Source organism: Diabrotica undecimpunctata, chromosome 1 (genome assembly GCF_040954645.1).
Source record: "Diabrotica undecimpunctata isolate CICGRU chromosome 1, icDiaUnde3, whole genome shotgun sequence".
Lineage (NCBI taxonomy): Eukaryota > Metazoa > Arthropoda > Insecta > Coleoptera > Chrysomelidae > Diabrotica > Diabrotica undecimpunctata.
The window spans coordinates 150773324-150789743 of record NC_092803.1 but is presented as its reverse complement, the minus strand read 5'-3'; the positions used below and the strand labels follow the sequence as shown (position 1 = coordinate 150789743).

General features: G+C 31.6%; 1 protein-coding gene across 4 annotated transcripts in view; it reads left to right on the top strand.

Moving 5' to 3' along the window:
• Window positions 1-16420, top strand: part of H2.0 (Homeodomain protein 2.0) — a 160288-nt gene that overhangs the window by 109048 nt on the left and 34820 nt on the right. The window lies entirely within an intron of this gene.

The window sequence follows — 16420 nt, the reverse complement described above, 5'->3', positions numbered from 1 at the left end:
TACTAGAATCACATCCCAGTCCAGTAGTTGCATCGACAACATTATGATAAATTTTTCTGAAAATATCTACAGAGTAGATGTATTTGAACCTTGTTTTTCTGACCATCGAGCTCAATTTTGATTTACTGACTCTGAGCATAAAGTTGTTGACACTAATCAAACATTTACACAGTTTATTACTTCTTCTGGTTCACAGAAGCTTAAACGTGCGCTAGCTAGTACACATATGGACTTTTTCTATTATATTTATAATGATCCTAATTTTTTGACAGTCTTTCTTACCGAAACTTATAACAATTTAATATTAACGCACTTTCCTCTAAAAAAAGTACTACAAACCGCTAAAAAAACACCCGTGCACTGGTTTAACAATGAATTAAGGTCTTACATATCTAATATTTCTCTTTCTACTTCTGGGAGAGTAATTGAAAAGGTTATCAAACAACAATTTTATTCCTATTTTAAGTTAAATAATTAGTTTAACAACTCACCGTATGGATTCAGAAGTGCTTATTCTTCTACGAACGCGGTATTTAATGTGAGCGAGGTCATTGAGGGGCTTGAACGCGGCAATCGCATAGCAATTTCTCTTTGCGACTTATCGAAGGCCTTTGATTGCGTTTCACACGACATTTTGCTCCACAAATTAAATTAATATAGAATCAGAGGTATCCCTCTTATAAGCTTATAACTTCTTATCTATGTGGCAGACACAAGGCGGTAATGTCTAAAGGTCATCTCTCCAATTTTCTATCCGTAAAACATGGCATCCATGCATATATTGCAATACATAATTATGAGAACAACATTTAAACATCTATTACAGCCCAATATAAAATCGAATATCTCAGAAATTAATATTTTGGGGTTGATTGTCATCTGGACCAAGAAGTTCTTCGAAGAAAAGGACATTACAACAACAAACTCTGTTAAATGGCATTACCCTTCTACGACTGACGTGTACTTTCTGGAACTACTGATGTGGTGCCAGGTTGACCTCTTTTAATTTCTATTTGGTATTGCCAATATTTTTTAAAAATAATACAAATGATGTTAAATATAATTTCTTTGATATATTTTACATTAGTGTATGCATTTTTTAATAATATTTTTGTAAATTATTGTTAGTTATGAAACATATTACAAGTTACCTACATGTCAAAATATCCTAAACAAAAAGCGGTTTATTAAAACATATCCTTAGTTTTTTATTGTTAAGAATGAAATATTTCTGGAAAATTAAAGATCAAATATACAAAACATGAAAAAACAAAATAAACCAAAAAATTAACCCCCTATATGAAAAACTATAACACAAAAACTTTGACAATGTTAGAATTCAGATAAAAAGCAATTCCAATTGCTTTGCACATTATTCACAAACAGCACTACAGTTTTCACCCATTGATATCTTACAAAGATTACATGAATTCTTAGTCTTTGTTTCATTTTTTCGGTAGAGCTCACATCTTTTTTGTTTTTGATTCACATCGGGATGCAAGTTTTCATCAATCATCGGTTTCCTTAGTATTCTACTTATGATCATTCGTACAAATCTCTTGAAAGTATTTGGTTAATAATTCTTTTATTCAAATGCTCATCAAACGAGTTAATGAGCGAGCAAATCCCCAAATTCTGCCCGTAGTATGTTGTTTGCTTCTGGATAGTTTTGATGTAATATATGAGTGGACTCCAGCGATATCGGTGATAGAATAAAACGCCGCCATAAGCCAACGTCTAGTGAATCTACTCGAACTATAAATTGCACATTTTTTTATCCAGGGCATCTACGCTCCATTTGGTTTCATTATAAAACACAACAATGTCAGGTTTTAAAGTTTCAACATCAGTGAATTTATGTTGATGTATCATAGAAACCTAAACAACATACTTGCTTTTTTTTGGAACATAAGACACAATTGAAATATTTTTAGAAAAACTGTAGATACAACTTCGTACTTCTCTCTTCCAGTTAGGCATAAATTCCGAAGAAATTTTTTTATTATTTTTCTTTAGCGTACCTACATACATTAATCTCCTTTGTCGCATCTTATTTGCGAGTATAATAGAGAAACCAACTGTCTGCAGTGATATTCCTATTTGTATTTATAATATGTTGAATAAATTTCACCACGGATTGGGTTGGTACAGCCAAACATCTTTCTTCATCTGTTAATAATTTGTCATCGCTACCGTTGCCGGTATAAATATATCTATTGAAAAAATAATTAGTACGGGCTTTAGTAAGAATCAAGACCCTCAGACCATAGTTGTTAGAGAGCACTGCTACTCTACCAAGAGAGTACTGCTTCTAACAATTATTTACAAATTTATTCAAAATCCCTGATATTGCTGCAGCAGGATTATTCTCTTTTTTTTCCGCTTGGTTTTCGAGGTTGTCAAAACGGGGACAGCTTAAAATCATTAGCATTCTTTCCCATATATATATATATATATATATATATATATATATATATATATATATATATATATATATATATATATATATATATATATATATATATATATATATATATATATATATAGAAAAGAAATTTAATCTTTGCAGATAAGTTAAATAGTAAACTCTTAAATATTGGGGAAATCTGCAAGAAAGACTCTAATGAGTATCAATTGTTTCGCCGAACGTTTTCGCCAAAGAGAATTAATTTGGCTTCTTCAGGGCTGAAAGAGAATAAATTATAATTAGCTACCATATATTATCTATTAAAACATTATTGATCTTACCGTAACTTAGAATTGTAGAGTTAGAATATTAAGAAACTTAGCTAGTAACATAGTGGTGTTTTTTGTTACTATGTGCAAAAAAGTTTTTTTTTAAGGTTTGAAATGTATGGTAGCTTTGAACTTAACACGCAAAGGTATACCTAAGGTTAATCGAAAAACCCAATGTAACTACAATTAAAAAGGAGATAATTCTTTGAATTGTCGGCAATAAATAAATTTTTGATTTTTAGAAAGTTTAAAAGTGAGGTTCTGTTTTAGCCAGAACGCAAGCGCTGACAAATTCAGTAGTTCTTATGAATCTTATGTCGTTAAGGTTCATTGGTAAAAAACGAATGAAATTAAATCCCAGTATAGGGAAATATTATTTTGATTTTCTTTATTTAATTATATTCTATTGTTCATGCATTATTATATCTTATTGAGATGTATCTAAGAAAAGCAAGGGAAAGTTATCTTTTTTAGTTAATGAAAATTAATTATAAAGGTAGGTTAGTTGTTAATGGATATATCAGTCAAATTAGTTATCTGTGATGTTGTATTGTTCTTGGTATCTGAGTTAAATAAGAAGTGGTATATATCGCTTAGATTCTTAATGTCACTCTTAACATTAATGGAGATATCGTTAAGGAAAATATAAGACATTTCAATGAACTCTCTTTTAGATTTATTGTTCTCACGGTGGAGAATTGTAGTGTTCGTATAGTCCATGAGATGACCAGTGGAATGGACATGTTTGGCTAATGCACAACGGTCAGGGTGAAGTCGAGAATCACTTTTGTGTAGTGTAATACGTGATTTCAATAATTGAGATGTTTGACCGATGTAGGAATTGTTGCAAGAGAGACATGGAATGTTGTAGATAATGTTACTAAGCCTATCTATATGAGTCTTATCTTTTATCTTAGAAAAAAGATTATTAATTGTTAGGGCTGATCTACAAGCCACATTAAGTTTAATGTTGTTATTATTATTACCAAAGCTATTTTCAACACTTTTCAGATTCCTGGTTAACCCCGGAGTGATATCTCTGAAATATGGTAATGAAACATATTTGTTGATAGGAGTATCCGAGACTGGGCTCCCACTTAAGACATCAGGATCAGCATTGTTAGTCGCGAAGGAAGGTGAAATATCTTCGTTATGGATAGTATTAAACAAAATCTTATTCACTAATGGTGTTGGATACGCGTTTGAAATAAAAAGTTTCTGTATGATTTGTAGGTTTTTTGTATGAAATAATGAAATAATATGAAATAATGAAAATGATTTCATACAAAAAACCTACAAATCCTACAGAAACTTTTTATTTCAAACGGCTATCCAACACCATTAGTGAATAAGATTTTGTTTATTAACTATCCATAAAGAAGATATTTCACCTTCCTTCGCGACTAACAATGCTGATCCTGATGTCTTAAGTGGGAGCCCAGTCTCGGATACTCCTATCAACAAATATTTTTCATTACCATATTTTAGAGATATCACTCCGGGGTTAACAAGGATTCTGAAAAGTGTTGAAAATAGCTTTGGTAATAATAATAACAACATTAAACTTAATGTAGCTTGTAGATCAGCCCTAACAATTAATAATCTTTATTCTAAGATAAAAGATAAGACTCCCATAGATAGGCTTAGTAACATTGTCTACAACATTCCATGTCTCTCTTGCAACAATTCCTACATCGGTCAAACATCTTAATTATTGAAATCACGTATTACAATACACAAAAGTGATTCTCGACTTCACCCTGACCGTTGTGCATTAGCCAAACATGTCCATTCCACTGGTCATCTCATGGACTATACGAACACTACAATTCTCCACCGTGAGAACAATAAATCTAAAAGAGATTTCATCGAAATGTCTTATATTTTCCTTAACGATTTCTCCATTAATGTTAAGAGTGACATTAAGAATCTAAGCGATATATACCACTTCTTAGTTAAATCAGATACCAAGAACAATACAACATCACAGATAACTAATTTGACTGATATATCCATTAACAACTAACCTACCTTTATAATTAATTTTCATTAACTAAAAAAGATAACTTTCCCTTGCTTTTCTTAGATACATCTCAATAAGATATAATAATGCATGAACAATAGAATATAATTAAATAAAGAAAATCAAAATAATATTTCCCTATACTGGGATTTAATTTCATTCGTTTTTTACCAATGAACCTTAACGACATAAGATTCATAAGAACTACTGAATTTGTCAGCGCTTGCGTTCTGGCTAAAACAGAACCTCACTTTTAAACTTTCTAAAAATCAAAAATTTAGTTATTGCCGACAATTCAAAGAATTACCTCCTTTTTAATGTAGTTACATTGGGTTTTTCGATTAACCTTGGGTATACCTTTGCGTGTTAAGTTCAAAGCTACCATACATTTCAAACCTTAAAAAAAACTTTTTTTGCACATAGTAACAAAAAACACCACTATGTTACTAGCTAAGTTTCTTAATATTCTAACTCTACAATTCTAAGTTACGGTAAGATCAATAATGTTTTAATAGATAATATATGGTAGCTAATTATAATTTATTCTCTTTCAGCCCTGAAGAAGCCAAATTAATTCTCTTTGGCACAATTGATACTCATTAGAGTCTTTCTTGCAGATTTCCCCAATATTTAAGAGTTTACTATATATATATATATATATATATATATATATATATATATATATATATATATATATATATATATATATATATATATATATATATATATATATATATATCCCATAATCAAATATATCACGGCCACTGTCATCTGTTGCAAACAAACAATGGATGTCCTCGTTGTTTAATTTAAAAATAGAGCTGTAGTATAATATGCCTAAAAGGGCTTTTAGTTCTATAATATCAAATCCTTCTAGTTCCGGTTTATTAAGCTGCTTATAGTTTCTTATTAACAAAGATAATTTTCTATTAGTATGTATAAGAATTTGAGCTAGAATGTAATTAACAATTAGACACCTCCATACCTCTAAAGTCGATGCACTTTAGCCTAACTGTTTGGCATCACCACAAAGTTCTAATAAATGCGAAATTATGTTCCTTTGTTCTCGTTCTATATACAAAAGGTTATGAGGACCACTTAAATTTATTTTTGCCATAATAACTTCTTCCATTATCAACTTCTTTACCACTTTCAGAATCTGATTTGTCAGACAAGTCACCACTATCTCCCTCACTATCATCTTCTAATACCGAATCTGTATCACGCTTACTTTCAATACCATTTAAAGGGGTACCTGATTCTTTCATATCGCTAACCTCACATTCTGCCTCATCATACCATGCTAACAGAGTTTTTATCACCATAATGTAGTGTTTTGGTTGGACCTGCCATTTTCGTAAAACGGCACAAATACTAACGTTGTGCCGAAATGACCTTTTTCAACCTTTAGATAGTTAAAACTTGAAGGTAGCTGGAGTCATAAACCTATAACAATATAAAAACATTGCGCGTAATTTGAGTTTAGTCGGTGGTTAAGTGGACATAATGTCAACAGAAGAAGGTTGAGACGTAAACTAGAATATCTTGGACGTTTAATGAAAGAACCAAGATATAAGTTATTTTGGCTAGTTTTTAATGGTAAAATTGAAGGAAAGAAATGAATAGGCCAGAATAAATTCTCCTGGTTTAGAAACTTGCAACAGTGGATAGATTTAACAGTAGACCAAAATATTATCAAAAGTATCTACTGGTACATTTTTTTAAATTTTAAACAGACGCTTCTAGGTAAGATATTTACACCATAAAAGCAACATTTACTTTACAACAAATTCTTACAATTTCTACACTTAGCCTAAGACCGAGATCAATATAGGAATATTGTAAGCATGATAGTCGCCGACATTCCCTATGAAAATAGCACACTAAGAAGTCATCTGCCAATATAAACTGCCATATTAAATTTGATGTACGTTTAAATTATCTCACCAGTTGCCATTCTAAATTATATTGGTACTGGTAACAAACGTTATATGTTAAGTCCGTACTTTTGTATACTGTAGAAGTGTGGATGCTAAAAGTATCGATTATGAATAAAATTGAAGCATTGGAAATGTGGCTTCATAGACGAATGCTGAAGATACTTTGGACAGCAAGGAAAACTAATGAAGAAGTACTAAGGAGCTTCAACAAAGACATAGAACTGCTAAAGACTGTTAAATATCGAAACATGTCTTATCTGGCACATATAGTAAGGGGAAGTCGATATAAAATATTACAACTGATCCTTAAAGGCAAAATAGAGGACCGTAGAGGTATAGGAAGAAAACAAGTTTCTTGGTTAAAAAACATTCGTGAATGGACTCAAATCAAATCAAATGCGGGACAATTATTCCCTATCCGTATTATCTCTTATCCGAAAAAGGTGGTCTATTTATGGTCATTTTGGCTGACTTTCATCAGAATTGTGTTACGGATTTGTTTCCTAACGATTTCTTAAGACGTCTTCGCAATTTCTATCTCATTTCATGGTTTAACTTAATGGCCCCATGAATTTGACTATTCGTCACTTATATACCATAGTAGGCAATAGTAAATACTTTATCTAATAGTGTTGGTCTTATTAACCTTACTTTCTGTAATTAGCTTTCTTTCAAACTAATACCGTTTTTATTTTTAACAGACGCTTCTAGTTAAGATATCCGCACCATAAAAACAACATCCACTTTAAACTCATACAATTTTCCGCGTGTACGTTGACTTTTACTCCTCAGTTGTAATTTGTATACTTATTATAGAGGGAAATTTCGACAGCATTTTTGCGTTCTATTGAATAAAGAAATGGTTGGCCGTCGCAAAAGCTTAAAATTACCTAAGATAAATGGGTCAAGAAGACTTTCTATATTTAAGAGCTGATTCCTAATAAATCTGCGTTTTGTAAACTTTTGAAAACATGACGCTAAGATAAAAAACCAATACCATCCCATATGGAGAAAACGGTATGGTATACGCCGAAGTGCAGAGAGCGGAAGTCATGAAGGACACGTTGGAAATAGCTTGTAAGGATAATTACCACCCAGATGAAGATCTGGATTTTACAGAACTTGTAAAGAGGATAGCCAAAAATCTAAGAAGAAGAAAGGGCAGAATAGGTTTAACACATACCTTTCCCGAAGAGAATAACAAACGCGAAGAAAGTACCAGGACCGGATAACATCACAAACAGAGCACTTAAAAATCTGCCGGCGAAAGCAATAGTAGATATATAAGCTTAATAAAGAGCATGCTACAATTAAGATACTTCCCGGGCGGATGATGAAAGGAGACTCATGTGATCACGGTACAAGATCAAACAGGGTACGAGATACTTTCCTGATTAAGCAAAATATCCGAAAAAGTTAGATTCACTAGACTCAAGGAATAATCAGAGGCAATAGAAATTATTACAGAAGCACAGTCCGTTTTAATGTCAGAACATTCTTGCGCTACAGGTACTGAAACTGACTGAGTAAATAACAAAGGGATTTCATGAAAAAGTGCTCACACCAGCAGCCTTTCTCGACGTTAGTAAAGCCTTTGAAAGAGTTTGGCACAAAGGCCTGTGGTACAAAATAAATGAATAGGGTTACAGTGGTTACAGTAAGGCGATGACATGTCACATGTCACCTTACTTGTGCACCATATATACTGCAGATACAACGAGAGATTCCAGATCTATCATATTTGATATGATTCAAGATATTTCGAAAATACCTAGCGAACAATCAAATGAGCGAACGTTACCGTTATTGTATGATTGAGAAATACGAAAACGGAATCCCAAAGTTGCTTGTCAATAAAAAGTTACTTTCAGGATTTCATTAAGGTAAAAACCAATGTTAAACCACCAAATTATTAAATCCATAAATAACAGAAATTTCTAAATATGTGTCGAGGACAAGAATAAGATAGTGCTAACAGAATAAAAGACACTTACCTGTAGTAAAGTTCAAAAACTCAAAAAATATATGGAATCTAATTCGGTATATTTTCACTGTGCTACTCATAACTTCTAGTACTTAATGATACAATAAGTGAAGTTATTGATATGCAACACTTTTTTGGAACAGTTTAACAAATTTATTCATATAATGTATTTTTTTTTTGGCCATAGTATCAAAAGATGGATTATCTTAATTTTTTATCTGGTAAAGTAAGGGAGTCTTCAACTTCGATCCCATTAAAAACATTGAACCCTACTAGATGTACAGAAGGTTATAGTTTATGACGTTTTTGCTTAAAAAGTTGGATTTGTTGAAGTCCAAAAAGCGCTTATGTTATTGCAAATTAGATAAAAGAAATAACGCTATTTCACTTATTTATTATATTATTGGTTTTTCACTGCAAAGTTCTACAAACTATTGATTTAGCCTTTAAAAAACTTTAATCAAAAGCAAATGATCTTTCGAATGTCTTAAACGTTTGAAAATTTATTTGGAAGAATAGAAAAGGCATCAAAATGAATTTGAAAATTTAAAAAACGGACTTAAAAGAGTAGGTATAGCAGAAAAGGGGTCCATCAACTCTGACGAGTTAAAAAAACTCGCCGGGGGAAGGAGAAACACCATTTTAACGAACTTTGTGAAGATTAGCGTTTTCAAGATCCGAAAAGTATGTTTAAAGTTAACATAATATTTTATTTCTATTCTTTTAAAAAATCATATCTCTTTTGTTTATAACTATTAAGAGTTTAAATTTTCTCAAATTGTTAACGAATACATATATTTTATTAGGCAATCAAAAATAATGCAATTTATTTAATGTGAAATCCGTAGTAGCCCTTTAAAGTGAAGGTTTTCGCGGAGTCGGAGGAAGAAGCTTTGAGTTCGCCAAATTCTGCGATTGGAACTTCGAAATTGATAACTTTGCACTACAGGGTGTTTCAAAAACGTATGTCATAACTTAAATCACGCATTCCGGGGACAAAAATAAATTGATTGAATTCAACTTACCTTAGTACAAAAGTGTACACAAAAAAAGTTACAGCCCTTTAAAGTTACAAAATAAAAATTGTTTTTTTGCATTATCTCCTAAACTACTTGACATTTTGTAATAAAAATGGCCACGTTACTTTCTTGTTCTGAAAGCATTTTTCATACAAAAGAAACAACTAAATCTAAGCGCATAGAAAAATTTTAAGGGCGGTGTGCAGCCCTAAATCCCCCCAAACTTTTGATAACGTTCAAATCAAATGAATTTTGTGGCATCATTAGTTTAACACATTATTTTTAAAATTTTTTGCCGTTTATCACTTTTTTCAAAAAACAGTTTTTATTGAGTTACGGCCCTTTCCATTAACTTTTAAAAAATTACGTGCAACTAAATAGATGGCTTAAATGAATTAACAAGTACAAAAAATGTCTATAACCTCCATAACCTTCGGTCAGGCGCGCCCTAAATAATTACATCATCAGGCGCGCCGCAGCAATTAGCTGCCATGTAGTTTCTTATTGTTTTCGACACTTTTAATTATTGATTAACTGTATCGTTATTTATTTTGTCAACAAATAAGAACGCTTTATTAATTTAACTAATTTTAATAAATTGTACAGAAAAAACTTTTAATTTATTTGATCATTACAATTAATACATACAATATTAGATTTGCAATGTCTTTTACAAGTGAATGCACTACGTTGTGTACATTTCATAGAGGTATACGACTTGATTTTTTCACTGTAACAATTGCAGCATCTACCACGTTTAGCAGGATTTTCGTCTTCTTGATGGGGTACTGGTTGCTTCGGAAACATCCTGGACAGGAACTCGGTTATATCACGTGGAAGTGTTTTAATTTGTGATCGTGTATGAAGGTGTTCTTTCATCAAGTTCATTGCAAGGTTTTTGAGAAAATGTCTGCTTTTGAGTGATTTTCCAGAATTTGCAGCGGAATGTAGAACAAAAGCATTTATGCCTCCAATAGTCATTAAATTATAGAATATAACACATGGCCATCTTTTAGTAATTCGTGAAACACTGTATGATGAACATAATTTATCTACAGTATCAACTCCTCCTTTTGTTTTATTGTAATCTAAAATCAACTGTGGTTTCTTAGTATCCATGTCAACTGTACTTTCGTTGTGCATAGGCGATAATAATATGACTGACTTACTTTTACGCGGCACGTAAGAGGTAATCATATAATCTTTTTGAAATCCAAATATGCTAGATTGAACTGCCCTTGATTTATGTGGAAGAAATTCTTGAGGAATTTTTCTTTTGTTTTTCTTCAGCGTCCCAAGCAGAGAAACTTTCATCTGCAGCAAATATCTAGCTGCGGAATACTTGTATAAAAATTATCTGTTGTTATGTTTCTTCCTGTCATTTCTACGGACTCTATTAGACGTTTTACAACGCCAAAGGCCGAATTTGATACGTCGTATGGGCCACTTGTCTGTTTACCACAATATATCTCTAAATTGGCGGTATAAAATGTTTGAGCATCACATAACGCGTACATTTTTATTCCGTACTTAGCAGGTTTGTTGGGTATATATTGTATCCAGCTACACCTACCTCTAAAGGGATGGAGCATTTCATCAATTGTTGTCTATTTTACATTTTGTAGCTCATTACTGCTCGAACAATATCAATCCCTGTGCCATCTTTTTCCCAAAGTTCTAACATATTTGTGTGATTGCCGTGCTTAATGCCAATCAAATAGAGGAGTCCCTAAAAGGCCAATAACTCACTCCTGTCCACATTCCGGCAATCTCTATCTCTCAAATATTGCGTTTTATGTCTATGTTCATTAATATATAAATTGGTAAAAATTAGAATTTCATCAACCATATCAATATTCATAATAGTAAAAAACGCATCAATTTCTGTTTTTATTTGACGTGCAGTTCCTTTTAATCCCGGTGGTACTCTCATTATATTTTGTTGCTTTGTCTTAGATGTGGCAAAAGAAGTTTTATACCACTTACTTGTTTTATCCTTGCCAATGAATGTATCTTCAACGTTTTCGTAAAACACTTCCTCCTCATCTGACATATCTTGCTCTGAACATGTATCGTCGTGGTTCTCCTCAATTTGTTGTTCATCCAAATCACTATCACTTTCCAATATTTCATCTGTTTCATCTTCAATATCTGTGATATTATTTAGAATTTCCTCTAATTGTGCTTGGGTTAACACTTCCTTTGGATTTTTACGAGACATGGCGTAATCTAAAATTATAAAATATGTTATAATATAGAATTCTACAATAATCTAATATGTTTCATATATATTATTAATTCTTATAAATAATTATATTATTATCAATTTTACTTACCAATAAAATTTCAATTTCTCGAAAAAGATATATAATACATTATTTATTTCAAAAAAAAATTGCGCGAATTTCACTACCAGGCGTCTTGCAGCAATTGTCTGCCTCGATGTACTATTCACAATAAAGTACGATAACTAACTAATTGGATTTGGATTTCACAAGACGATGATGGGTACCGACTAAGGATTAACCGATAAGGAAATTTTAAAAATCACACGTACATAGCGTATCCCGTTAACACTTTACCTGGAAATATTGAGTTTACGCAGCAAATTACTGCGGCGCGCCCGGCTGAAGGATAAATATGATATTACAATGAATGTTCAAAATGACCCCCATTTTCTTCAATACACATTTGGTATCATTTTAATAAGGAAAACCGAATGCTCCATATTTTTCTGACGAAATTGATTTGCAGCTTCAAATATTCTAACCCTCAATATTGTTGTTCGTCCTCTATTGTTACAGAATACACTTTGTCTTACATAAACCCCCAAAAGCAAAAGTCCATGGGGTTAAGACCTGGACTTCTGGGTGGCCAAGAAATAGGTGCGTCACGACTCCTTCCAATCCACCGACCAGGATACTGTCTGCAAAGGTAGGTAAGTCGGTTTTTTTGGCGTGAGGATTTTCGTCGGCCCAAATGTGCTCGTTATGATGGTTTGTTATTCCATTTCTACTGAAGATAGCCTCGTCGGTAAACAAAATATTTTTAATATAATTAACATTTCGAGCGTTTTCCATTAACAACCAATCGCAAAATCCAATCCTTTTAGGATAATCTTCAACCAATACTTAACTCTTAAACAGTTGTTAAGTAATAGGGTTTAATCAGCTGATCCTTCAAACGCCTCCAAACCCTTACGTGAGGAACATTTAGTTGAGCAGCTATTACCCTTGTACTTGCTCCAGGGACTTCTTCAATGATTTCTAAAATGTCTTCATCAGTTGCATCCATTATTGGACGACCACTATTGCCAGCAACTTGCGGTTGGAATGTACCCGTTTCCCGTAATCGACGATCAATTGTCAGAAATAATCGTCTATCGGGTGTATTTCGATTGAGTTATTTTACTGCAAAGGTGGCAAAGCTGACCGTACACAAGAACTTTACAAAGGACTCGTTGCTCATAATCGGAAACTTCATTGGGGTGAGTAAGGATATGACTATCATAATAGCAAAGTGACGGACAGATCAATGACTGATAGATAAAATATAGATAACAATTAGATCACAGTTGACAAGAGGAATCAAGACACACTGAATTCTAGAATCTGCAATATAAAGGGTGCCAATGTGTCTTAACCTGAGACTTGTAAAGGACGCAAAATAAACTAATTTACACTTTAACGACCATGTGCACCAAATATGGACACAATCTTACTTTCGCACATGCTGTTATTAACTTTGGCTCTTCATTTATACACGAGGTTAGTTAAATAGACATTTATAATATCTAGTGGTTCCAATTTACATCTTAGTAAATTTGTCGTTAGAACCGTGCATTTTGCTTTTTTTTTTGTTAAAATTGTCATACTTAATTTACTCGCGAATATAATAAATTGGTGAGGCATAAGTTGCAAATCCTCTTCACTCGAAGTGATTGGTCTTACTTTATCTAAATAGTTTTTTTAATGTCTTTTTCTCTGTGTATTTACACTGTTTATGTTTTTTTTTAGTCTTCGTCATCTTTTGCATCTTACCACTTGAGATTTAACGTATTCTGTTCCTTCTCCAGCTTTAATCATTCGTCTTTCCTTCAAGATTTTTTGTGTTTTGTTTTCATTTGTTTCCTGTTTGCCGTCCTTGGGGCCACAGGACTTGATGAAGTTTAATGAGAAAAAAAAACAGGGTTTGGTACAAAGGACTTATAACTAGGTGCCAGAAAATATTCTTTTGACTCAACTAAAAAGAAGAAGTGTAGTTTGTACTGTTAGTAAAGAAATTATTGGTTCTATGTATTAATTTAAATTTAAATTAAACTTGTTTGGCTTTCTTTATGTTACACTCTTTAGATATAAAAATATTTGTATAATGTGAAATACAGGATTATCTATATTTTTTGTAATATCGTCCTTTGACAAAGTATTGCCGTATGTACATTACGAAGATTCTTGTGATCTTAAAAAGCTATAGTATAATATAAAACCTTAAACAACACCCAAAATTAAAACAATCATTCACCATTCTTGGCTCCCTGTGTATAGCCCAGTCTGGTTATGCAAAAATCATCGATTTCACGGCAAAATTTTTCGCAGATATCTGAAGCTTTTAAGACGTTGGTGGGGGTTACTAGATGACGAATAGATGAAAAGATACTCCTATTTTTACCTTGCGTTTTTTTTTTTAAGAATATTTATTGTAAGTTTTTTTTCTTATATTTTTTTACATTAAGAATATCCTTATTTCCCCTTTTTTTCAAATAAAATTGATAAATAATTTACGGAGATATTTGCAAAAATGCAGTTTTTTTTGCACTAATTTATAAATTTAATTAACATTTTTTTATTAACAAAATAAAATGTTATTAATACATTTAAACATCGAGGAACTACTGTTCTTTAAATTTGTACGAAATTTGCCCCCGATCGGTCAAATAGTTTAAAAGCTATTTAATTTGTTTATCCCTGAGGCTAATTATTTAAACTATTGAGCATGCCCTGTGCATGATGCCAGAAACATTTAGCACATTTCATAGGATTCTTTAAGACCTAGACTATCTCAGAAGTTAAATGCATAATGCGTTTTCATCGAAATTATTTACAAAATAAACGTTTGAAAAAGGGGTATATTTTTTACTTATAAGCAATTGTAATAACTTCTATATTTTTTAAGCTACAGACTTGTACGTATAACCATTGGATAGCTGGTAAAAAAACTCACATTTAAAAATAAAATAAACCTTCTATGACCAATAGGCACGAAGTTAGCGACTATTTTTTTTAAATCATATCTCCATTGTTTATAAACATTAAGAAGTAAAATTTGTACAAATTTAGTTTGTACAAAGTTAGAAAGTTTAAATGTGAGGTTCTGTTTTAACCAGAACGCATGTGCTGACAATTCAAGTAGTTCTTTTGAATCTTTATGTCGTTATGTCGACATATTTTTAAGATTTTTTTTTCAAAGTTCTCTGTTTCTCTGAAATAATAAATTTATTCCATACTTTTGCATCATACTGTACATTTAAGAATAGGGAAATATATTGATAACAGATTGACATATATGCTAATTTTTTTTATATAAAATTAAAGCTAATTTTTTATCTTTATATGATGATATAAGTTTGCCTGAGAAAAAATAGTCGAAAATTAGGGTTGTCAGATGTTAAAATCGCGAAATATCAAAGATAAATTAAAAGAGAGCTAGCGCGCAACGCCACTGGTTTGACATGGCTAGTGTCAATTGTAACCCTAATTTGATACCATTTTTTCTCAGACCATCATATTAAAACAAAATTGGATTTCATTTGATATAAAAAACATGCATATACATCATAAGCAGCGTATTTTATTTAAAAAATAAATGAACGAAATTTTAGTTTAAAAATTGATTACCATTAACACAATTACAAAACTATTTGCTTCCAATTTTTTTACTGCAACCTGTTATCCATATATTCCCTTATTATTAAATATACAGTGATGAGTGTCTTACCACCCGGCAAAATAGCTGAAAGGATAGAAGACAAATTAAGTTGTGAGATAGTACGAGATAAGGCTAGTTATTAGACGTGTCTATTTGACTTCAGTCATAATTATACGGATGACCTCGAAAATATTTTATTTTAATAATTTCTGATGTTAGAATAAATGATTAAATGATTAAATGAATAAATATATTAAGATATATTATAGTAAAAAACATTAATTAGTAGCGATTTTAAATTATAAATATTTAAGTTACAATTTATTCTTATTTCAATGTTATAAAATAGAAATACAAAATATTTCAAATTCAATTCCAGTTTTACAGTCTTCAGTTGTGAATAGAAAATAATCCATTGAAGACTGTTTAATGTCAAATCCATCACTAAATTCTCAGTGTTAATATCAATTCCTCCGTACAGGTAATGATTTTCAAAACAATTGACGACATTGGAATGGATGCGCGCGAACAGCTACCTGCTTTATAGCTAACCAAATCATTAAGCCTTCAAATAAGCCAAGTTATCAAATAATAACACATCGAGAAGTGTTTTTTACGGTAAACAGAAACTTTTTATTGAAAAAACAATTCGTGAAAAAGATTTTAACGGTCGAGGAAAAAGTGCAAATTGTTGTCTGGCATGTGAATGGATTATCAGACAACATGATTAGACAACAATTTGTAAATATGTTTCCAAATAGGCCGGCTCCAGCACGATCAACAATTCAGTCTA